The sequence below is a fragment of the Castor canadensis genome, chromosome 5, assembly GCF_047511655.1.
Source record: "Castor canadensis chromosome 5, mCasCan1.hap1v2, whole genome shotgun sequence".
In the NCBI taxonomy this organism is placed as follows: Eukaryota; Metazoa; Chordata; class Mammalia; order Rodentia; family Castoridae; genus Castor; species Castor canadensis.
Genome location: NC_133390.1, coordinates 23,928,481 through 23,953,623, shown reverse-complemented (window position 1 = coordinate 23,953,623; position 25,143 = coordinate 23,928,481).

Below are 25,143 nucleotides of genomic sequence, written 5' to 3'. Positions count from 1 at the left end.
GGAATGCTGGAGGTATCACATACTGGACTTCAAATTAGACTACTGAGCCACAGTAACAAAAATTGCATGGCACTGGCACAAAAGCAGACACACAGATCAATGGAATAGCATAGAAAACCCAGAAACAGATACATACAGACATAGTCATTTGATTTTCAACAAAAATGCCATGAACATACATTGGAGAAAAGACATCCTTTTCAATAAATGGTGTTGAAAAAACTGTATATATTCATACTGAAGACTGAATGTTAATCCCTCTTTCACCCTGCACAAAATAATCATTTCAAACTTGGTCATGTTTTATTCGAAAATTTTTTTGTCCTTGTTCTGAAGCTTGATAATATGTAGTTTTCATCTGGCCACTTAACACTTTCCCTCTAAATTGGCATTTGGAAGTTTTACAAGGCTATTTCTGTTTTGTTGTCCTTATAACTATCCTACTTGAAGTTCACACATATTCTTAAATTCACAGATTGTTGTCATGTTGTAATATGTCTGTATCAAAAAATAATAGCAAAACTGCTTGTGTCATTTTTGACTTCTGCTAAGTAAATTACTGTAAGATATTTTCCAAGCTTTTATATGTCCATTATGAGTTTAACTGCATTTTTAAATTTTTCTTTTACTACAATGCTTGGATTATTTCTCCCCTTTACTTCCCTGCCCCCTCCCTCTACCCCCAGGCTCTCCTTCCCCCCCTCACCCCCTCGCTTTCAGGCAAAAAATGTTCTGCCCTTATCTGTAATTTTGTTGTAGACTATAAACAATAATAAGAAAGACAAAGCTAGTTGAGATAAGGGTAGCTATACAGGGAGATTCCTAGCATTGCTTCCATGTACAAATGTGTTACATTCTAAGTTGATTCTTCTGAAACTGACTTTTTCTCTAGTTCCTGATTCCCTTCTCCTATTGGCCTCTGTCTCTGTAAAGTTTCTGCATTAGTTCCTTTGCATTGAGGACATCAAATACTATAATGTTTTTTGGGTTTCTTACCTATCCTCATACCTCCCTTGTGTGCTCTCACCTTATCATGTGACCAATGTTCAATCACATTGCTGCATTTGCTCTAGATCTAAAGTCTGCATATGAGGGAGAACATACAATTATTGATCTTCGGAGTTTGGCTAACCTCACTCAGGATGATGTTCTCCAGTTCCATCCATTTACTTGCGAATGGTAAGATTTCACTCTTCTTCATGACTGAGTAGAATTCCATTGTGTATAAATACCACAATTTTTGTAATCCATTTTTCAGTAATGGAACATCTTGGCTGTTTCCATAACTTGGCTATTGTGAATAGCGCTGCAATAAAGATGGGTGTGCAAGTACCTCTGGTGTAACCTGTGTCACATTCCTTTGGATATATCCCCAGGAGTGGGATTGCTGGATCATATGGCAGGTCTATGTTTAGATTTTTAAGAACCCTCCAAATTTTTTTCCGCAGTGGTTTTACTAGCTTGCATTCCCACCAGCAGTGTTCCAGGGTCCTTTTTTCCCCAGATTCTTAGTAACACCTGTTGTTTGTGGTGTTTCTAATGATGGCTATTCTAACAGGTGTGAGCTGGAGTCTTAGTGTGGTTTTGATTTGCATTTCCTTTATGGCTAGAGATGGTGAGCATTTTTTCATGTATTTTTTGGCCATTTGAATTTCTTCTTTTGAGAAAGTTCTGTTTAGTTCAGTTGCCCACGTCTTTATTGGTTCATTAATTTTGGGAGAATTTAGTTTTTTGAGTTCCCTCAAAGGCTACCAGTCCTTTGATGTGTAGCTGGCAAATATTTTCTCCCACTCTGTGGGTGGTCTCTTCAGTTTAGAGAGCATTTCTTTTGTTGTGTAGAAGCTTTTTAGTTTTATGAAGTCCCATTTGTCTATACTTTCTTTTAGTTGCTGAGTTGCTGGGGTTCTGTTGAGGAAATCCTTACCTATACTTATTCCTTCAAAAGTGTTTCCTACTCTTTCCTGTACCAACTTTAGAGTTTGGGGTCTGGTATAAAGGTCCTTGATCTATTTTGAGTTGATACTAGTACAGGGTGATAAACATGGATCTAGTTTTATTAACTGCATTTTTAAATCTTGTATTTCAGGTAAGTTCTAAATTGAATCAGAAATCAGTAGAAAATACTGAGTTTGGAGTGAGGAGAGAGAAAATAAAGAAAATTGTTTGATGTTTTTAAACATTTCTTATATTTTACTGATATCTCTGTTTAGACTTCATTATTATATTTTGATTCTTAGTCATGCCTGGTAAATTTTGTGAATGTTACTAATTTGTATGAGTAATTTCAGTCATTAGCTGATGTCCCCTCTGACTATAATAAGTGACACAAGAAGGATTGTATACATGCAGAATCTTTGCCTGAACTGGGGATTCATCTCTTCAAGCCCCAGTTACCTTGCCAGCTTTTTCACACCAACTTGTCTACATTGCCTCAGACTACTGAAAGCCCAAATAACTGTCTTTCTAAAATCTGTTTTTTCATACTAGATATTTGAAAATTTCTTGTGGAAAAGATGTGGAAGTGAATACGAGACCAACTTCTTTTTCATTACACTTCCTTCACATTCTATTGAGATTTTCTTGCACGCATATACACTAAAAGAGTATTATGTGTATTTCATGGGTTGTACACTTGTTTTAGCAAAAAGTTTAACTTGATCAAAAGTGCTCATTCAGGACCAAATGTGGAAATTTTAGTTTTTTTATATCTTAAATCATATTGTAATTGTATCAATGACATTTACATATACAATAGAATAAGGGTTTGTAGGTTAAAATTCTAAATCATTTATCCAAAATTAAAATATAATAAAAGCTCTTATAATGTACATTATTATCATTTTATTTTGCTTGCTGAATAAGCACTTTTTACCTGATGTCAAATGAAGCACATTTCTTAGTCTAGAAAGCATTAGGCCCTAAGTTCAAACCCAATAACTGCCAAAAAATAAAAAACAAAAATTGAGAGAAAGAAACATTAGAATTATTGATTCTGAAAAAAAAATATGACTATTATCTTGAATTACATATTTTGGTAAGAATTTCTAATATACTGTAGAATCATATTTAAATTTAAACCATTTAAAGTTTAAGAGTGAATCTGTGGTTTCCAACAAATATTATTTAAAATGCAGTCTTTCATGATATGTAAATAAAGATTATATACAAGACATGCGAAAAATAGAAATGTGATATTATTTAGCATCTAAAAGTTTGCCATTCAGAATGAAAATCTCAAGTGGCAATGTCAGTATAATAATTTCAGATAAAAGAATTTCAGGAATACTTATAAAAAATTAAGAGCAGTGGCAATAGACCATAGAGTATTCTGTTAAACATTTACAGGCTACTATCACCAAGGAGTCTATGTTAAGTATAGCAATAAAAATGAAAATTATTCCATTTCTTGGCAGAATCTATAAATGTTAAGTAAAGAGACTATGACTTTAATCAAGTAGAATTATAATTTAGCTATGTATGTCTAAATACATCTCTCCATTCTGATATTTCTTATGACATAGTATAAGGCAATTTTTAGGTATTAAATTTAATTTGAAAATAACTCCTTCTCCTTGAAATTTACATTCAAATTATAAGTTTTCATACTGTCAGTATCATAACAAGATATATAACAGTATGTTATTTCCTATATTTTTGAAAATACTGATGATTTTCTCCAAAGTAGAACAACTTTTATTTTTAACTCTTCTTCTTTTAATTTAGCTATTATTCAGAGTATTTCAAAATTTAACATGCCAACCTAACATTCTCACCTGTTCTATGTGGGCAATATGTTGTAATTTTTATAGGAAGCACATTGTGACTAGCTACTTGTCCTCTTTTACTTCAATTCTCCTTTTTTTCCTACCTGTCTTCTTAGCTATGTGTCACATTATTCATTGAGTTCTAAATTTTTATTGTGAAATATATTTATATTATTGTGTAACCTGAGATAAGAAATTGTTATTTCAAGATTCCATGAAGAGTGTTTTACAGGATGACAGATAAAGAAATACACAATACATAAAGGATGTCAATAGTGATTCAGGAAGCTCAATCTGTGGTGTCATTACAGGTAAGAGAAAATGAATACAAAGCCTATAAACATGAATGAGAGTCGTTCAGAACCTAGAATATTAAAACTGTAATGGGCATCAATGAGTGTAAAGGACTTTCATTATATTTCTAAAGGGACATAATGACATAATAGCTAAGGATCTTTTCAGCAGTCAACAGCCTAAAAGACTTAACCCAGAATATAGTACCACAGATCCAGCGCAACTTGTGTTTCATCATGTGAAGATGCTTAAAAGGAGACCTTAGTTTCTGGGAGAATATGTCGTTCAGAGAGAAAGGTACAGTGGCTTACAAAGCAGGAGAAGAATCTTTTTTTTTGCGAGTCTGAAGTTAAAAGCATGTATGTTTTAAGTAGTAAAAGTAAATTATGAAGTAAGTGGGATCTCAAACATATAAGCCTGATGGTTGCATTTTACTGAGAAATTCTTTGAGCCAACTCTGACAAATTATTTTCATTTTTCTCATAATTTAAACAAAAGTGATCATCATGTGTTACAATAAAGAGACTGAGACATTCAGTTTCACTACTTTGCAGAAAGTCACACATTTCTCAAGTTGCAAGGCACCCAAGAAACATATAAAAATATTAAGTAATAGAACTATTTATTACATTGATAACAAACTCAAATAATAAAATCATAAAGCTAATAAAACTATGGTCAAAGTGTCTGGCTAACAAGATACATGGAAATACTTTTGGAAGATCATGAAAACAATTCATATTCAAATGAATCATTTTCTTCACTTGAAAACAACAAAAAGTTCCCATATATGCACACTTATAAGGCAATATATGTGTATTTGCATATATATATATATTTGTTACATATGTGGGGTGAGTATTGATATTGATGTTGGTATAAATGAAATGGACATAGTGAAACTTCTATTAATTTTTAAAAATTGAAACATTATAACATTCTTTTAACCAGATACTCTGACCAAATTAGGCACTATAAATATATAAAACCTTAACTATTCGTAGTCCTTTAATATTGTATGCATGTAAAATTAAATGCATGTAACTTTTAACATTAAAAAGATATTTTATCATACCTCACAGAAATTATCTTTTTAAAGTAGGGATTGAAGTAATGTTAAAGAATGTGAAATAATGCAAAAGAAACCTCAAGAACACTGTACCTAACCTGCTGACACTTGATCTGAGAAACTTTCAGAATGACACACACAACAGACACATTCCACCCAAGTGCTCTGATCATTAGGAAAGCATCATAGCTTAACAGATATTGTTGAAAATATAAATGTATAACAAAAGAAATGTGAAGCTTTCAAATGTGTCAGCTGTAAGTTTAAATTCAAGATTTTTCAAATGTAAAAGTCGCAATGCTGATTCTGATGCTTGAATAATTATTAAAACTTATAAATAAAATAAATTCTCAATTGATATTTAAATATAAGTATATAACCTAAGATTGAAATTTCTTAGGATTTTGGAATGTTTAGATTGTTTGAGTAGATATAGCTATTCACAAATGATGTTAATTTGTTTAATTATCATTATTTTTCAAAATTTTTTTATATTATTGTTGTACTGGGGGTACATTATGACATTTACAAAAGTTCTTACAATGACCCAAACAATGTATTCACGTGTGAATAAATGAATAAAAAAGTTCTTATAATATATCATAGTTGAATTCACCCTCTCCATCATTTTCCTTTATCCCTTACTCCCCCATTGCTGAAATGGTTTCAACATGTCTCATTTTCCATTTATTTATCATCATTGAACTAATAATTTTTTCATTCTTTAACACCTGCACACAAATATTTTATATTTATACTTTTATGTACATTTAGATTTACTTTTAAATCTCTACATCTATGGATATGTTTGCAGAGGTTTTTTTTTTAGTGGTGTTTCTGTTACTGAAAATACATTTTCCATTACTTAAGTAAACATTAAAACAATATACTGACAATTGTCCAAGTTGATCTCATAACTATTGTATTATCCCAGTAGAAACTGCATGATGGATGTAAGAGTCTTGATTTTTAGGAGCAGCTTATAGTAAACCTTTACTCTTTTTCCCTCCCTATTTCACACCAATTTCTGACTGCTACTTTCTGGCATTAATTCCCCAAACAAATGACTCACATCCAAGACTTTGCCTTCAGTTCTGTTTTGGGGGAGAATCTACAATAAGATATGCTTATCTGGAAATATGCTTACTTTGAAATTTATAATCAAGAAATCCTACTTAGCATTATTTACTGCTGTAATTTGAATCTTAAAAACTGGTCAAAGGTCCACATATTAAAAGGCTTAATCCTTAGCTCTGTACTCTGGAAAATTTGTGGAAACACTACGAGCTGGGAAGTTTTAGATCATTGTAGGTGTTCCCTTGAAGAGACCATGGAACCGTGGTCTCTTCTTTCCTTTCATGTTCCAGTCATGAGGCAAAAACTTTGACATACAACATGTTTCCAATATGGTGAGTTCCTCCTCCTAACAACTTCTAAAAGCATGGGGTCCACACAATTAGGGACCAAAACCTCCAAACTATTAGTCAAAGCAAACTTTTCTCTTTATGAGTTGATAATTTCAGTAAGTTTATTACGCTAATGGAAGGCTGACTAACACATTGACTGTGATATTGAGAGTAGCGATCGCTTACATTTGAGCAAAGTTTCCAGTAATGATGACCTCAGTTAAATTCACATTTGTAACCCTCAGAGAGATTTTTGCAGAACATTATGCACACGAGAAGTATTGACTTCCACACTCAAGAAATATTTATGGAATTAATCTTGCCTGTCAAATACTTTGTTTAGTTTATTCTATCAGTACTTTTATAGTAATGTTTTATTCAAAACATGTGCAGTATCTAAAAAATGATACGGTATCTGAAACAAATCTCGAATGCCTTAAAGATGAGAAATATAAATGATATTAATTATGTAATTTATGTGTTCTATTTAAATTGTGAAAGATATATATTTGAAATTATAAATTTATTTTTTAAATGTCTTCATATGGAAGTGAAAAAGATTTTCTTTTTTTGTGGTGAATACATGGGTATTTCCTTTTTTACTCTTGTGCTTTAATTTTTATTATTATTATACTATTGTTGTACTAGGGGTATATTGTAATATTTACAAATGTGCTTACAGAACATCTTGGTTAAATTCATCTCTCCATCATTCTCCTTTATCACTGTCCCCCCATTATTAGAATAGTTCCAAGAAGTCTCATTTTGCCATTTTTATACATGAAGACATAATATTTTCACCATATTTAACCTCCTACACTCAAAACAAGATTTTTAAATATGCTAATCAAAAAGATTTGGAAATAGAGGAAGAAATATAAAAGTGGCTTGCTTTAATCAAGTGGAATTTCTAAATATAGTACAGTCAATATTATGCTATTTATCTAGAATATACTTTTATATTCTTAAAGTAATTTCTCTCAATATTTTAAACATTAGAAGTCATGTTCTTTCATTTAACTAGCTGGCAATATTCTCTATTGTTAGTATAATAAGAGTAATGAAATATTTCATGCAGCCTTATTATAAAAAATATTCTATATGCTAAGAAAATTTAAAGGTATAAATTATTTTCTTAATTTACTCAGTGATTACTTCTAATACTAACTTAAACCCTATAATCTTAGTCACACAAAATCACATTCAAAAGGTATTTATTGATGACAAAATGATTTAGATACAACCATAAAGCATATTATATGATCACAATATGAAATTATCAGGTCATCAACAAGTAATAAGGTAAATTATTTTTCTAAAATCTGTAATTTACCCATTTTGTATTTTGCTATTACTTAGCATACTGAGACCTGAGATTTAAAAATGAAATCTCAATTTGAGGCCAATGTGGGCCTGTTTCAGTCAATACCATGAAGAAAGAATCCTCTGCTAATTGTGGTAATTGAGCAGCTGTCCCATACACTTTGCCACTGGAATCAGAGTTTTAATACCAGTGACTGGATGTTAAAACATAATGCACATAAACATAAAAAATTTTTAGCTGGAAGTATTGATGAAGAAGAAAAGGTGTTAAACAGAAATTGTCAGTCTTCCAAATTTCCCACTTCTGTACCAGGACAGAAATTCCTTATCTAGATATTCTCAGTTGTGAAGGATGTAAGTGAATGTTGACATGATGCCATGACAAATTTTGATGCATATATGTATGACTATTTTTCCTTTTCTTTGCTGACTCAATAAAAATAAGATTAAAATTCAATCTGAAATTGTTACATGGACTTGCAACTTTCCACAGCAGCAGTTCTAATCGCTGATTTGGAACTAATCATCCCAACACAGTTGTCCTGTACTAGCCTTTGTTCTTTGGAGCAAAGCAAGTTTCTTATAGGTTCCTCTTTTTGAAGGAAATCATAGCAGTAATGTGGGTGATGAGAGAGAAATGCTATTACTTTTTAAGGTATTTACCCTGGTCCTGAGAAGAATGTGGTATAAATACCACAATTTACAAAAACAAACAGTCAAACATAATAATTCTGACCAATATTCCAACAATTCAGTCATTCACTAATAAATATTTGTTAGCTTTCAAATATGTTATAAATAATTTGCTGACTTATAATTTGAAGGTAGTATTTGCTCACATATAATTTGTAGTACACGGAGGACCTTAGAAAATAAGCAAATAAGCAACTAAGTAAGTATTATCCTATATGAAATGTTAAGAAGTAAGTTAAAATGGAGAATACAGTTTTAGAAAATAACATGGAGCATAACTTAAGGGAACAATGCTCCATAAATAGCAAGTTTTGTTTGTTTGTTTGTTTAGAAAAGGAAAATACCAGATTTTAAAGATAATTGTAGGGATAAGAATCCTGATGAAGTCAAAGCCTTAAGAGGGGGTAACTTGGGAGATGTGGGAAACAGAAAAAGGGAATTGTTTCTGTTTTCCTACTTAAAGCAGAAGAGAGTTTTGCAAAGAGAAATAGTGATAGATAACTTTGGAACAAAAATAGCCACAGTATATGGTGTGAATTTCATCATTGTAAGTGCAAAAGTAAATAATTTGAGAGTTTTAAGCTAGCAGAAGACATAATGTATTTATTATATATATATATATATATATATATATATATATTTTTTTTTTTTTTTTTTATCATGTTTACATTTACTCACATGTACATTGTTTGGGCTCACAACACCCCGTCCCCACAAGGCAGAACCTGTTCCCATCTTCTTGTTCTCCATTTGTTGAAGAGAAAACATAAGACATGTTAAGAAAAACAGGTGTTTTTGCTACTTTGAGATAAAAATAGCTACACAGAGAGATTTCTATTGTTGCATCCGTGCACATGTGCATTACAACCCACATTAGTTCATCTCTACCAGACCTCTTCACCACTCCCTAGTCCCCTTCCCATATATAGTGGCCTCAGCCAGTTTAAGATTATTTCATTTTCTCCTCTACAGTGAACACATCAACCACATTCAAGTTTTAAGTTTCCTTCCCTTTATTCCTTCCCTGCATGTTCTCCCCTTAGAATGTGACCCATGTCTAATATTACTGCATTTCTTTTAGGTCCATAATCTGCATATGAGGGAGAATATGTGATTTTTGGCCTTCTGAGCCTGGCTAACTTCTTACATTTTATTTTTATAGAAAAATCTGGGAGAATAGATGAATGGGAAAGCAAGAAGATTTGAGAGACCAGATTGATTGATTGTAACTGTGCAATGATATGTTCTTAGGTGGAGGAAGGGTCACTGGTAATCAGAAGGGTAAACACTGTTCCTAGAAGTTTAGGAAGACAGGGCCCAGCATAGCGTGTGAATGAATTCATCATGTTCTTCACATCTTTGCCCATGCATAATTTTGGCAAATATTTGTGCCTTGACTTTTGAATTTGTTAAAGTTAATGCATAGATGATGAAGATTATTTTAAATTGAGAAGGGAATACTATTGATTAAAAGAAAAAGAAAGAATTTCTTAAAAATGGAGAAGTAAAGGGAGAAATTCATTCAAGAACAGGTAATAAAAAAAGGCAAAATATTAGATAAACTCATGCATATTGTTTAAACTACCAAGAGGAAATAATGGAAATTTTGGAAAAATACCTTTAATATATCTGTAATTCACATTTAAATATACATTTTTAAATCATGAAGCTCTTTTAAGAATTTATTATATAGTAAATGATTACATTAATGAGTGATACATTCAAACACTAATTCCTGAACATGAAAATAAATGTACAGAATATATGCACCCTATAAAATTGTCAGATGATAGTGGGTAGGTAACAATGAAATCAAGACATATGAATGAGAAGCAAATACTTCATTAGATAAATCTATGCTTCAAAATTATTGAAAAATTTCTCATACTTAGCTAAACTTCTTTCTCACAGGTGACAAGAAGAAGAGAGAATTATGAGCATTGACAGATAGGAAAATTACAAGAAGGCATATATGCAAAGTGAAAAATATACACAGTGTAGAAGGAAATGCCTGAGAACTGACAGCCTAGTGGTAGCTAAGAGAAGTTAAGTATCAGGGTAGCAGATTAGATCATTTGGCAGAGATAAATGAAAAGCAAGCAAAGCAAAAAAACATATTGGTAGTAGGACATGAATATAAGATAAGACCTGGGAGTAAGTGATGGACACAGGTTGTATTTAAAGACAAATTTTAATGAATAATTAGGTGTCTAACTAAAGTTGGAAACTTAGGTCTAGTAGTACCCATTCAATATTTGTCTAATAGTAAAACTCCATCTCTTTCTACTTAAATATAAATCTAAGTATCTTTGGGTTGATTACTATATGGATGGATTATTGGTCATTGCTAATGTAGGCATATTCATTTTTATTTTTTAAAATTTATTTATTTATCAGACAACTTTTACTAAATGAGAAAACTACATTTAAAATGTGCTTTAAAACAAAATGGAATAAGAAAAAAATGACATATGCATTTTAAAGAACTTTTGCACTGTGCTGAAAATCAAGTATTTCTTGCAGTAATACAATGCGCCAATCCATAATGTTAACAGAATTCTCAATTTAACATATTCAAAGACAATATTCTTTTTTAGAATACTGTGTGAAAGAATATATAGGATGGAGAATTAAAATGCAAGAAATACTTAAATCTCTCTTGGTATGAGCCCTTGATAAAATACCCAATAATATGTATTAGATAATATAAATGTCTGGTTATAAAAATGGTTTCTAAAGAAATTTCTTGGAATAGCTTTTATTAATTTGTCTTATCACCACTTAATAATTTTCTGAAAATTAGAGTTTAACAAATCCAAATAAGGATTTACTTTATTTCACTTCATAATGGAAGATAGCATTTGAATTCAACTTTAAAACATAATTGCTAATTTTTGTCTCTGATTGTTTAACTCATTTACACAAAATGTATCATAAAAATGTAATGAATAATGGAATTTGAACTTAATAGAAAACATAATAGAATATTTTGCCAACAATAAAAATGTAACTATTGGACTCTGTGTCTGTGTTAAGAAATATTCAGTGTGCAATCAGCAGTCATTTTACTTTTGCATCAACTGGATTGTTATATAATATGTTGGTCTTATTTAAGATGCATCAGTTTTATTAAATAATACTAGACTATGGTACGTAGAATTTTAAGATGGATGCAAAGATTTCTTGTCCGATGGTATGCAAACACTGTATAAATCCCTTGTCTTTCACATGTACTGATCTGCTACATGATAGAATTCACAACTGTGATTAGTCTATATTCTACAAACGATGAAAGGTTATTCTGAAGTTGTAGGCTCCATATATATTGATTCAAGGTTAAGGAAAATGGGAATTATCTGAGTCTACCTGAAGTAATCCTATGGAAACCCTAAAAAGGAAGATGAGGAGTGTAATAGAAATAAAGTTCCAACATTGATTAGTGTGTAGCAGGTAGCCTTTATGACCTGAGTGGTCACTGGCCAACAGCTGGAAAGACAAAGACAAAAGGATCAGGGACACTGATTCTTGACTCTTAAAAGCAGGAGAACTGAATTCTGTAAAGGAACACATAAGCCTTTAAAAAGTGCCAAAATCCATAGAGGACAAAGCTCCAAGGATGTCTTGATTTCAACCCCATGAGTTCACAACCACAGAATCCAGTTTACTCTTGACAAGAATCTGAGCAGCATCTTGTCAGATAATAAAATAAGTATTATTTTAAGCCAAAAAATTTGATAATTTGTTACTCAGAAGTAATATCATGACCTAAGTTATTCCATCTGATCTCTGAATGTTAAAACTAAACTAGAAACCAAATCATGTAAATAAAACCCATTTCTATCACATATGGTTGAAACTTGTCCTAAATTACTGTCTCTTTGGCTAGAAATGATGACTTTTTTTTAAAGGAAAAGTATGACATCATGAAGAGTGATATTAAGAGAGTTTTGCGGGGAGGAAAATAGTTCAATTTTATATTAAGGAATTTAAAGTACATCTATTATTGTTACTTGTACATTTTTTACAAACTCTGGTAATTGCAACATTCTAGAACGTAACTTCCAAATTGTTTTAAGAGCCACTCCTTGAAAGCCTGCTATACTTTCAAAACTATATGCATTTATATGTGATACAATTCCATAACATGCACTAACTTATATTAAAAACAGCCATTAACAAGTTTTGTTTTAAACTTCTAATTTTCTCAAATACATTTTATCACTTTAGGAAAACCATTGCTTTGCTTGTCCAGAAAACATGGGAGAGGTTGTTATTATTAATAACAGATTCTAATCCTCATAATTGTGAAGTGGTCATTTTTTGAATTCTTAGCACTACCTAGCCACTAAGCTAAGAATTTTATGTGCACATTTTGTTCTTAAGTTTCATGTGTACAACAATCATTCGCGATTACTTCTACTCATACCAGTTCCTTTTTATAATGAAGAAATTAAGAACTGATGAAATTTACTTTCCTAAGGCAACACAGCCAGTAAGTCATAAATTGACAAAATGAAATTATTCTCTCTGTCCAGAGCTAAAGCTTTTAACTAGGAAACAATTTCACTTCTAGCACAGTACTGTAGCTTATGGATTTCAATGCTCTGAAGCAAAGTCTGAAATTCTTCAAAACTGTCATGTAGTCAGTGCATTCAGTGAAACTACACTTAATGGTTAAATGTAAGTTTCTGGTTATTTAAAGCACATGCACATTTTGACCTGGATATTATGACCATTACATTATATTCCTTCACAATACTCACAATTATAAAATTATTTAAAGGGTCGATCTTTCCTCAGGGAGGGATAGAGCAGAGGAGAGGGCAGAATTAAACTATGATATATTTGATACATTGTAAGAACCTTTGTAAATGCTCCAATGTACCTCCACCCAGCACAACAATAATAAAAGTCTGTAATTTTTAAAATAATAGCTTTTAAAATCATAAGAAATTGTTTAAATAACTGATATTTATGATACATATATTTGTCTTGCTCTCAATTTTATTAACATATTTTATTTTCTAACACTATCACCATCTTTATTTATTCATAATTTTATATGAAACAGTTATAATTTTTCACTCCTGAGTTTCAAGTTACATATTTTTATATTGTAGTAAAAATACTTATGTTAAGTTTACTTTCTTAATTATTTTTGGCATTTTCGAGGTTTGAACTTGACTTCACAATTTCTAGACAGGCACGATACTGCTTGAGCCTCTAGCCTTTTTGCTCTGGATAATTTTGACATAGGGTCTTACTTTTTGCCTAGACCAGCGTGGTCTGTGATTCTCCTATTTATACTTCCTGCAGTAGCTGAGATGACAAGTCCACCCTACCATATCTATAGCTTTTTTTCTGTTGAGATGGGGTCTTGCAAACTTTTTTGCCCTGGCTGACAAGGAACGAAAATCCTCCTATTCTTAGCCTGGACAGGTACACATCACCACATTGTGCTTTTGGTTGAGATGGGTGTTTATGAACTCCCTGCCTGGGCTGGCCTGGAACCACTGTTCTCCTGATTTTGGCTTCCCAAGTAGGATTACAGTTATGAGCCACTTGTACAGCAGGTCTACAAATATGTCTTCATGACACATCTTCACTTAACTCCCAGTTTATCCCTCTCCTAGTCCTGAAAACAGTCTGATTATTGTAGATACTTCAAATAAGTAGGCTTATTAAGTATTTGTTCTTCTCTGGATTTCTTATCTAATCTAACATAATGACCTTAAGAGCCATTTGTGAATAGAATATGATAGGATTTCCTTCTTTTTAAAGGTCAAATAACGTATCACTGCATTTATGTAAGATACTTATTTTTATCCAGTCATCCACCAATGAACACTGGGGATGTTTTCTACTTCTTAGTTATTATGAACAATGCTTAAATGAACCTTGAAGTGAATGTTTCTCGTCAAGAGGTTGATTTTGATTATTTTAGAGAAATATACAGTGATTAGATTTTTAACTCATGTGGTGGATTTAGTTTTAATTTTTGAAGAATTCCATACTCTTTTCAATACTATCTGCACAATTTTACATTCCTACCATAGTTTCCAGTTTCTTCACATGTTGACCAATACAGTATCAATATCTATTTGTTTTATAATGGCCATTTTAGTGTGAGGTGACTAGTTCATTGAGGTTTCGATTTTGATTTCTCTGTGAGCATCTTATTTATCCTACACTTATTGGACAGTTGTGTGCCTCGTTTTCAGAAATGTCTCTTCAATTTCTTTGCTATATTTGAAATCAGGTTATTTATTTATTTACTTTTTGCTCTTGAGTCATGATTTCTTTACTTCGATCAGATATTAACATCTTACCAGATATATGGTTTAGAATTTTTCTCCAATTCTGTATAGATTGCTTTTTCATTCTGTTAATTGGTTCAGTTGCTATACATAAGCTTTTTATTTTCTCAGAGTCTCACTTGTTTAATTTTTCTTCTGTTGCCTGTGGCTTTTGGTATCATATCAAAGAATCTATTGCACAAACCAAAGTTAGTAATAATTCCTCTGTATTTATGTTTAACAGATTTTAGTTTCAGGTATTATGTTCAGGTTTTTAATTAATTTTGAGTTGGTTTTTGTTTCTAGTGTAAAATAACATTCCATTTTCCTTATTCTCCATGTCATTATCTAGTTTTAATAATATATTTTGTTGAAAAGTTAGTCATTTTAGCATTTTGTACCCTTGGCATCTTTGTAAATGAACATTTGATATAATACTCATTTTTTTTTTACAGTTTCTTCATACTGTACTACTAGTCTACATGTCTGCCTTCCTGCTAATATCATGCTACTTTGATTAAAATTTCTCCATGCTATGTTTTCAAGCCAGAAAGTGTGAGACTTGTAGCTTTGGTTTTCTCCCAAGGTTTTTCTTAAAAAAAAAAATTCAGGATCTTTTCTTGTCCTGTATGATTTTAAGATGGACAGAATCTCATAATAGAATGGATGTTAAACAGAAAAATACTTAACAGAAAATAACATGATAGGTGTGGATATGAATAATTTGAATCACTGGGCATTGATGATGGGAATGTACAATTGTGGAGTCACTGTGCACAGCAATAGGACATTTCATAAAAAAATTAAACATACATGAACATTTGCTCCAATAATTAAATGTATGTAATTGAAAAAAGGGAATAGAATAAATGTCCTCACACCCATGCTTGTGGTATCATTATTCACACTGTCAAAAGGTAGATGCAACCCAAGCATCAAATGATATAATTGATAAGCAAAGTTTTAAATAGGTATATGTACATATATATGTATGATATATGACGGACAGTTCTACAAAGTACAGTAATTCTTATAAATGGCACAATGTGGATGATTCTTGAAGATACTATGTTACCTATGTCAGTTACAAAAAGGAAACCATTTGCATTATTCCACTAATACGAGGTCCGTAGAGTAGTCAAGTTCACAGGAACAGAAAGCACAAGGTTGAATGTCTAAGACTGAGTAGAAGGGGAAAAGGGGAGTTATTATTTAAAGGTGACAAATTTTCAATTTGAAAGGAAAAATTTTAGACCTGACTGGTAGTGATGGTACTACATAAAACGGAATCTACTTAATAACTGAACTATACAGTTAAAATGACTAATGGTAAGCCAAAAAACTCTTCTATGTTCCTACAGCTTCAGAGAGAATGCTATCAATGGACAAACATTTATATTTTAATTGATACTAGTCAAACCATGAGAACGTCACTAGTGACCTGGAAAGAGAAAAGATTCAACAACAAAGCTTTGCATAAAAGAGATGTCTTCATGAAAACTCCCACTTCTTAACATGTCTTTTTAAATTCCTACAGTCATCTTAATTTCTACCTGAATTTGTTGGATTAAACATTGTTTCTTATCAATCATTAATTTTACCAAAAGAATAATCTTTCTAACCCCCTAGCGTATAATATTACATTAAAACTCCCTTATATTTTTTAGATATCTTCTTATACATGCACTGATTCAGGACAGCTCTTGTTTCAAAACTGGAGTCCTACGTAGTTTCTAGTGTATGACAAACATGCAGTAGAAACATGCATACTTTTGGTTTAGTGTTCCCAGAGACTAAATTAGTTTTTTTGCCAGGATTCTTCTGATTGAGGAGTGAAAGAATATTCACCATACAAATATTTCTTCCTCAGATTTTCACAAAATTTGTTATTGTTCAGTGCCAATCACACTTCTACTTAAGAATACTTGGTATTTTCCTTAGGATGTGTGACAAATTTGGGTTGCTTTTGTTGGCCTGTCACTGAGACTTTCCTTTCAGTTTTTTTATTCTGCACTAAATCAGCTACAACTCTTCCATTTGTTTTGATTTTTAAAAAAAAAAGCAGATGAGTACTTTCTTCTTTTTAAAATGGTAGACTTGTGAATAATGGGTTGTTTTGCCAATTCCTATAATTTACTGTGGATATAAGAGGAAGGAGAAGTAAAATCGTGTATAATTCACTTTTCTTCTTTATTAATACCAAACTGTTTTAAAACAAATTAATTGTCTTCTACTTCTTTTTGTTCCTTGTTTGTCTTATGTGTAATTGCTTCCTGTTTTCTCAACATGCTCCTTGTGCCTGGTTTACACGGTGCTCAATTTCTTTCCGATCTTCTTAACGCTTACCCCCTTCTAGTGACATGACCCATGCTGCTGGGAAATTTTATCTCCCATTCTGCTTATCACACAGTATCTCCTAAGGAGTGGGTGTTGAATGAGTGAACATAAGGAATGAATATCTGCTATGAAAATAGATGGTGTATATTTTACGGAATGCTTGCATTTTCTTAAATTATTCTGTGAGGATATGAATAATAGACTGTCTTTATGTATATAAAAAGTGACTTGTAAAGGAAAAGTGGAAAAATTGTATTTTAGTATCCCTTTACTGCCCCAGAGACAAAGTAATGGCGGCATTTTCCTAGAATTTTCTTATATTTGAAAGAAAATTTTATATGAAGACAATTAAATTTTAATTCCACAATAAAAAGAAAAAAGAATGAAAGCTACTGAGTCTATTAAAAATAATTTATTGTTAGTTAATTTGTGTGAAATTCAAAATATGTCATATACCATACCCATAAATACCAAATAATTATGATATAACATATAGAGAAATGTTTATTTAAGAAAAAATTTGAGGGTTCTTTTGGCTAGAGGAAATGAAGAATGTATGGAATAATTTGTTGACTTTATAAATAACAAAATAATATTAAAATGAGTAAAAGGCATATGCATAAATATTTATAAAAAAGCAAACTGTTAGACAGTATCCACTTTCTAAGTGACTCATCTACAATTTAGATGTATTTAATCCTCCTTCTTTCAGTTGTTCTAAGGACAAAAACAATGAAATTAATTGCCTTGACAATTATAATAATGATTAGTGGGCAACAGGAAAAATGTAGAGGCTGGAAGCAGATGATAATGAAATGCATTTATAATATTTGTCACAAGTTGTTTAATAAAAAACACATCACATTTAATTGTGACTGGTACATCCTATTCAATTATAAAGTGGAATTTTAATGTTTCATCATTCAACAATCTTTGAAAATAGTCACAATTATGAAAAAGAGTCCATCGTAGAAGTTACTCCTGTCATTAATTTTAATGGTTTGAAAAGTATCCTAAAACAGTGAATATTACTTCATATATACATATAGGTGTTTTTCATGCATATAATTTTCTGTAATTCTCTAACTTATTTCTTAATTTAAAAGATAGAAATCAAAAAATAAAATCAATGTGAACACAGATAATCTTTTAAGAATAACTGGATGTCTATTATACTTAATTCTAAATTCAATTATAAAAACAAACAAGCCAAAAGTGGCATGAAAAAGCAAAACAAGAATTAAAAAATAGAGACTTTAGATTTGTTTGTCTGAATGTTAAATGAGAAATTAACAATGTCTTCAGAAAAGAAAGAAGACTGAAAATTCCTTGGTTGCTTTTTATTATACCAACTTCATTGTTATTAAAGTTTCAACAGTTTTTAGACATTTACACACAGTTCTCCAAAAGCTTATAATCTAGGGCATTCAGATAAATTCTAAAATCTGTGTTGTCAGTGATTACTTCCAGTTTATGTTATATTGTTAATATTAAATTCGACATACTGAATTTCAGAATTACTCCTCATAACAGTGAGGGAAAATCAATTCATAATAATCTACTTTTACCTAGATTTATCAGAGTCATTGAGAAATGAAATTATATATACTTGAGTAGTCAGAGGTGAATATATATCAGTGAAAGGTAAAACACCTTTGCAAAAACTTAAATTGTAAATGTTCAATATTGCATTGTTATAATTTACTGGTAATCAGCTTTCTGAAATTGTGCACTTTTCAGGGTTTTTTTTTGGCAGTACTGGGATTTGAACTCAGGACCTGATGCTTGCAAGGCAAGCCTTCTTACCAATTCAGCCACTCAGACATCCTTGAGTTTTTTTTAAAAATTTTAATTTAATTTTATGTTTTTATTATTATTGTGCTAGGTGGTGGTACATTGTAACATTTACAAAGGTACTTACAACATATCAAATCATCATACTTGAATTCACCCTCTTCTCTGCTCTCTTTCATCCCCTCTCCACTCATTTCTGGAATAGTTTCAGCAGATACCATTTTTGCATGTACATATATGTGTATACATTATTTGTGCCATATTCACCCTTCCCCACCAGTGCCAGTGCCACCACCCCATTCTGATCTCCTGCTCTCAGTTTTTGTGGAGAAAAAACATAATTAGAGAAACATGGTGTTTTTGCTAGTTTAAGATTTAGCTACACAAGGAGATTCCTTATGTTGTTGCCATGCATATATGATTACAATCCCAATTGGTTCACCTTTAATAGTCCTCTTCACTCTTGCCTAGTCCCCTGCCCATGGTAGCCCTGGCCAGTTTAAGATGTTCATATTCATTCCTGTTAGTGAGCACATCAATCACATTCAAGTTTTTGGTTTCCTTCCCTGACCCTATCCCTCCTGTGCATGGCTTCCCCTTAGTGTGACATGTGTACTATAATATTATGGCATTTGTTGCAAGTCTATAATCCATATACAAGGGAAAACATGCAGCTTTTGGCTTTCTGAGCCTAACTTCACTTAAGATGATGTTCTCCAGTTCCATCCATTTACCTGTGAATGACAAAATTTCATTCTTCTTTGTAGCTGAGTAAAATTCCATTTTATGTAAATAGTATATTTTCAATCCATTCATCAGTAGTGAGGCGTCTTGGCTCGTTCCATAACTTATCTATTGTGAATAGTGCTGCAATAAACATGCATGTGCAGGGCCCTTTATAGTAACCTGACTCACATTCTTTTGGGTCTATCCATAGGAGTGGGATTGCTAGATCATATGGCAGATCTATTTCTAGTATTTTAGAGAGCTTCCATGTTATTTTCCATAGTGGTTGTACTGGTTTACATTCCCACCAGCAGTGTATGAGGGTTCCTTTTTCCCTGCATCCTCACCAACATTTGTTTTTGGTGATGTTCTTGATCATAGCTATTCTAACAGGAGTGAGATGGAATCTTAGTGTGGTTTTGATTTGCATTTCCCTTATGGCCAGGGATGGTGAACATTTTTTTCATGTGCATTTTAGCCATTTGGACTTCTTACTTTGAAAAAGTTCTATTCAGTTCAGTTGCCCGTTTCTTCATTGTGTCCTTTTTCTTAGTTGCTGAGCTGCTTGAGTTCAACTGAAGAAGTCATTGCCTATGCCTATTACTTCCAGTGTATTCCTTGCTCTTTCCTGTAGCAGGTTCAAGATTTCAAGTCTGATATTAAGGTCCTTAATCCACTTTCAGTTGATACTTGTCCAGAGTGACAAACATGGATCTAGTTTCAGTTTTCTACAAGCAGATAGCCAGTTTCCCCAGCAACATTTATTGAAGAAGCTGTCTTTTTTTTCCATCTTATCTTTTTAGCACCTTTGTCAAAAATTAGGTAGGCAAAGCTGTGTGGATTCATATTTGGGTCCTCTATTCTGTTCCACTGGTCTTCATGTCTGTTTTTGTGCCAGTACCATGCTGTTTTTTATTGCTATGGCTCTGTAGTATAGTTTGAAATCAGGTATTGTGACACCTCCACCATTGCTCTTTTTGCTCAGTATTGTCTTGGCTATTCATGATCTTTTGTTTTTCCAAATGATCTTTAAGGTAGATTTTTCAATCTCTGTGATGAATGTCATTGGGATTTTGATAGGGATTGCATTAAACATGTAGATTGCTTTTGGTAGTATAGTCATTTTTACTATGTTGATTCTGCCAATTCATGACCATAGATCTTTCTACCTTCTGTAGTCTCTTTGGTTTCTTTCTTCATTGGTTTGTAGTTTTCCTTGTAGAGGTCATTGCCATGCTTTGTTAAGTATACTCCCAGGTATTTGATTTATTTGGATGCTACTGTAAATGTAATTGTTTTCTTTTATCCTTTTTCAATCTGTTCATTGTTGGTGTATAGAAAGGCCTCTCCAAAAATCAGTAAGTTGTTATTGTTTTCTGTTACTTTGCTGAAGCCGTTTATGGTGTCTAGGAGTTTGGGGGATCTTTTAGGTATAAGATAATGTCATCTGCAAATAGGGATAGTTTGACTACTTCTTTGCTTGTTTGTATTGCTTTTATTTCTTCTTCCTGACTTATTGCTCTGGGTAGGCATTCCAAGTCTATGTTGAATAAGAGTGGAGCAAGTGGGCATCCTTGCCTTGCTCCTGACTTAAGAGGAAATGGTTTCAATTTTTCCCCATTAAGTATGATGTTGGCTATAGGTTTATCATATGTAGCCTTTATTATGTGAGGCAAATTCCTTCTATTCCTATTTTCATCAGAGCTTTTATCTTGAAATGATGTTGAATGTTATCGAAGACTTTTTCTGCATCTATTGAGATGATCAGGTGGTTTTTATCTTTTCTTCTGTTAATGTGCTGTATTACATTTATTGATTTGGGTATATTGAACCATCCCTGCATCCCTGGGATGAAGCTGACTTGGTCATGATGTATGAACTTTTTGAAATGTTGTTTCATTTCATTTACCATTATTTTATTAAGCATTTTTGCAACAATGTTCATTAAGGAGATTGGCCTGTAGTTCTACTTTTTGGTTGTGTTTTTGTACAGTTTGGGGATGAGTATAACACTGGCTTCATAAAATGAATTAGATAGTGTTCCTTCCCTTTCCATTTTGTTAGATCTGTACTTTTTAACATATTTCAATTTTACAGATTTTAAAATATCAAACCTTTCATATTCTATCTACTCTAGTATTAAATGAGCATTAAGTGTGATGTAAAATTATAACTATGTTAACTAGAACATAAAACTTTTTTATAGAAGATAAAAGTTGGTATTTTAAGTCATTAGATAATTTACACACATTTTAAATGAATGAATGAATAAAGAAATTCTTGATAATTATGCTTAAGTGTATGTGCTAAAATCATTCTTTTCATATTTCATCAAAGTCACTATTTTGCTTGATATGTTTTTCCTATTTAATTTAATTACTGCTAAAAGCTACAACTCAAAAATAATAAGTTGACAACTTATGTAATTTTTTGGCAATTGCTGTCATTATGGTAGAATTCACCACTTTAAATGAAATAATTTTTGGAATAAAAGCATCGTCACTTTATATAGTTTTTAAAGTCATGATATCAAATTCAAACTAATTCCTGAACACAGCTTTGATAGCACTGTTTTGAAATTGAGCTAAACTTCAAAATATATTCAGTTCTTTATTTTTGACATTCTTACCTGTATTTTCTGTTTTATGCCACAATGCAGAATACCACTAAGAAACCAGTTTCAAAGGAAGAAAGAATGGAGAGAGAAAAAGAGAAGGAAGGAAGGGAGAAAAAGAGAAAGAGAGAAAAAAATAGAGAAAAAAGAAAAAAAGAGAGAAGAAAAATTGAGTCTTCTTAGGCAAGAGTACCTAGATGGAAGTCAGATAGCCTTTCTGAGAGGTAATTCTTGCATGACTCTACCTAGAAGGAAGCATGAAATTTTTTAAACTACAAAAGTCATACACATCCTAAAGTGACAGCTACACCTATCACAAACTTCTCACATAGAGATAACTGGAGCAGCCAACCATGTGTATCCTAATGCTGTGATGATTTGTCTGTGCCAATCACCTTCCATGACTAACAAGTCGACAAGGTACCTGGAGTTTCCTTTGTCCTCATTTCCCCCTTAAATAAAGTCCTATATAATCTTAATTTTTCTGAAAACCAGACTAGTTTTTCTAACTGATTTGTATTCCTGGAATGAAAATTTTAAAAATCTGTAATAAACACCTTTTTTTCTATCACCCTGCTTATATCATTTTCACATTTGTCAATACCACATTGAATTTATTTTTCATTTTTTTTCATCTGTTTAACTCTTGTGATAGGTTCCCAGCTTTTCCTTATTTTCATGACAATTTTAAGAAATATGCAACAGGTATTGTGTAGGGCAATCCTCAATTTAGTTTTGTTTGATGTTTCCCCACAATTCGATTATGGCTTGGGTTTTTAGAAGAATCCCACAGAAGTGAAGTTAACTTCTCATCACATATTAGGACATCCACATGATGTCATGAATGATAATGACTTGGATCACTTGGTTAAGGTGATAATTTCTGATTTTCCTTAGGTTTCTCCTTAGGGCCACAATTCTACCTTTCTATATTTTAATGACTGAGAGGTAAATCCCTAACTCTAGACTACACACTAAAAGGGAAGCACTGTATTTTAAAATACCTGTATGTATTATGTGCCATAAAACTCTAGATGTTTGGAATCTCCCAAATGATAATTTTTTTGTGTTAATGAGTTTACTTTTGGCTGGCCTGCTGTAGGTGGCTTCAGAATGAGGGCCGTTGACAGGAAAAACCACAGCAGATTTTGAGGTTTGAGACTTTCAACCTCCAGAGTTGGGAAAGAGTCTGAGGTTTAAGTTGTGCACTAATGAAAAATGGCTTAATCAATCATGCCTATGTAATGAAGCTTTCAGACATTCAAAATAGTAGAGTTGAGAGAGATTCTGGATAGTTTGGCAGATTTAAGTTCCTTGAGTGTGAAGGGTGAGGGAGGGCATGAAAGCTTTGCACCCCTTCCCCATCCCTCACCCTATACATCTCTTCTACTGAAACATTTATAATATCCTTTATAATAACTGGTCATGGTTTTCAGAATTCTGCTAGATGTTTAAATAAATTAATTGAACCTAAGATATGGATTTTAGAAGCCCAAATTTATAGATAGTCAATCAGAAGTTAGGGTTCTTGAGCTTGAACTGGCATCTGAAGTTGGTTAGGGGGAGAGGATGACACTCTAGTGAGACTAAACCCTCAACCTACGAGATCTGATGCTAGGTAGTGTTGGAATTGAATTTAATTGCAGCTGGTGCTTGTTGCATTGCTTTTTTGATGAGTGAAGAAAGGACCCCTACATACCTAGTGTCAGAAGAATTTTGATAGAGTGAGAGTATCATAGGAGAAACTAAGTATGAATTTATCTTATCACAACAAGACATTAAGCATATTCGCTGGAGGGGAATTATCTTATTAAGTCAAAACTCTTGAGACGAAGAGTTCTTTGAACTGAAAGGTTTATTGACCCAATATTCATGCTACCAGAATAGGACCAGTCATAGAACAAGTTCTCCAACTACAAGTAATATGACTAGATAGAATTTGAATATATGTCCACTAGTTCTAAGGAGAGCTTTTGTATAGTTTTTTATTAGAGTAGAAAAAGATATATTGTTTGTTTGAGCTTGCCTTGGCTATAAATATGACTAGTAATGTTAGGGTCAGCTTGGCCATTTTCCTGGGATTTATTAGTGTGTCTGGTATTCACCTGGGTTTCTCCATCCTGAGTCTATGAGCAGCTTTCCACTAGCTCTGAAACACTGCAGCCACTTGCTAGACTTGCAAAGTTTCGGGCAATGAACATACAAAAATGGGGAGTAGGAATGTAGGATAAAGGCCAAATTCTGTAAGTATTTAACCGAGCCACTGACAAAAATTGGGGCTCAAGGCTTTGAAATTATCTCTCCTGAGTCCGCTAGTATAATAAACTCCCTGTTTCCTGTAAAAATGGTCTTGGTGACTTTGTATCCCTTGTTGTTCCCACAACAGTGAAACAAGAAAAATTTTGGGACAGGACAATAGAGCATGAAGAGAAGACCTTGTTGTTTCTAGATTGACTGGAGTTAAGAGTCCAGAAATTTTACACAGTAATATAAAGATGTGATACCTTCATTCAATAATGTGGAATTGTCTTGTTGGTTTGGGCCCATAACTATAAACTGACTCACTTTCCTTATTTTTTGCTCCTTTAACCCTTTCTAATTAAAATTTGGATATTTCAGAATTTTCTTTCTTGTTGATCCATGAATATTATTTCTATTCCTCTATAACAAATATTTATTACTTCCTTATGACTTGCTTATTCAATCATTTGTTTGTATCAGTACAATTATTGTATATTTATTTGATACTTTGTGCTATACTCTGTTACTCATTGAATTAGTTTTTTTAGGCTCCAGATTTTGCCATTGGGATTTATTTTAGAATCTC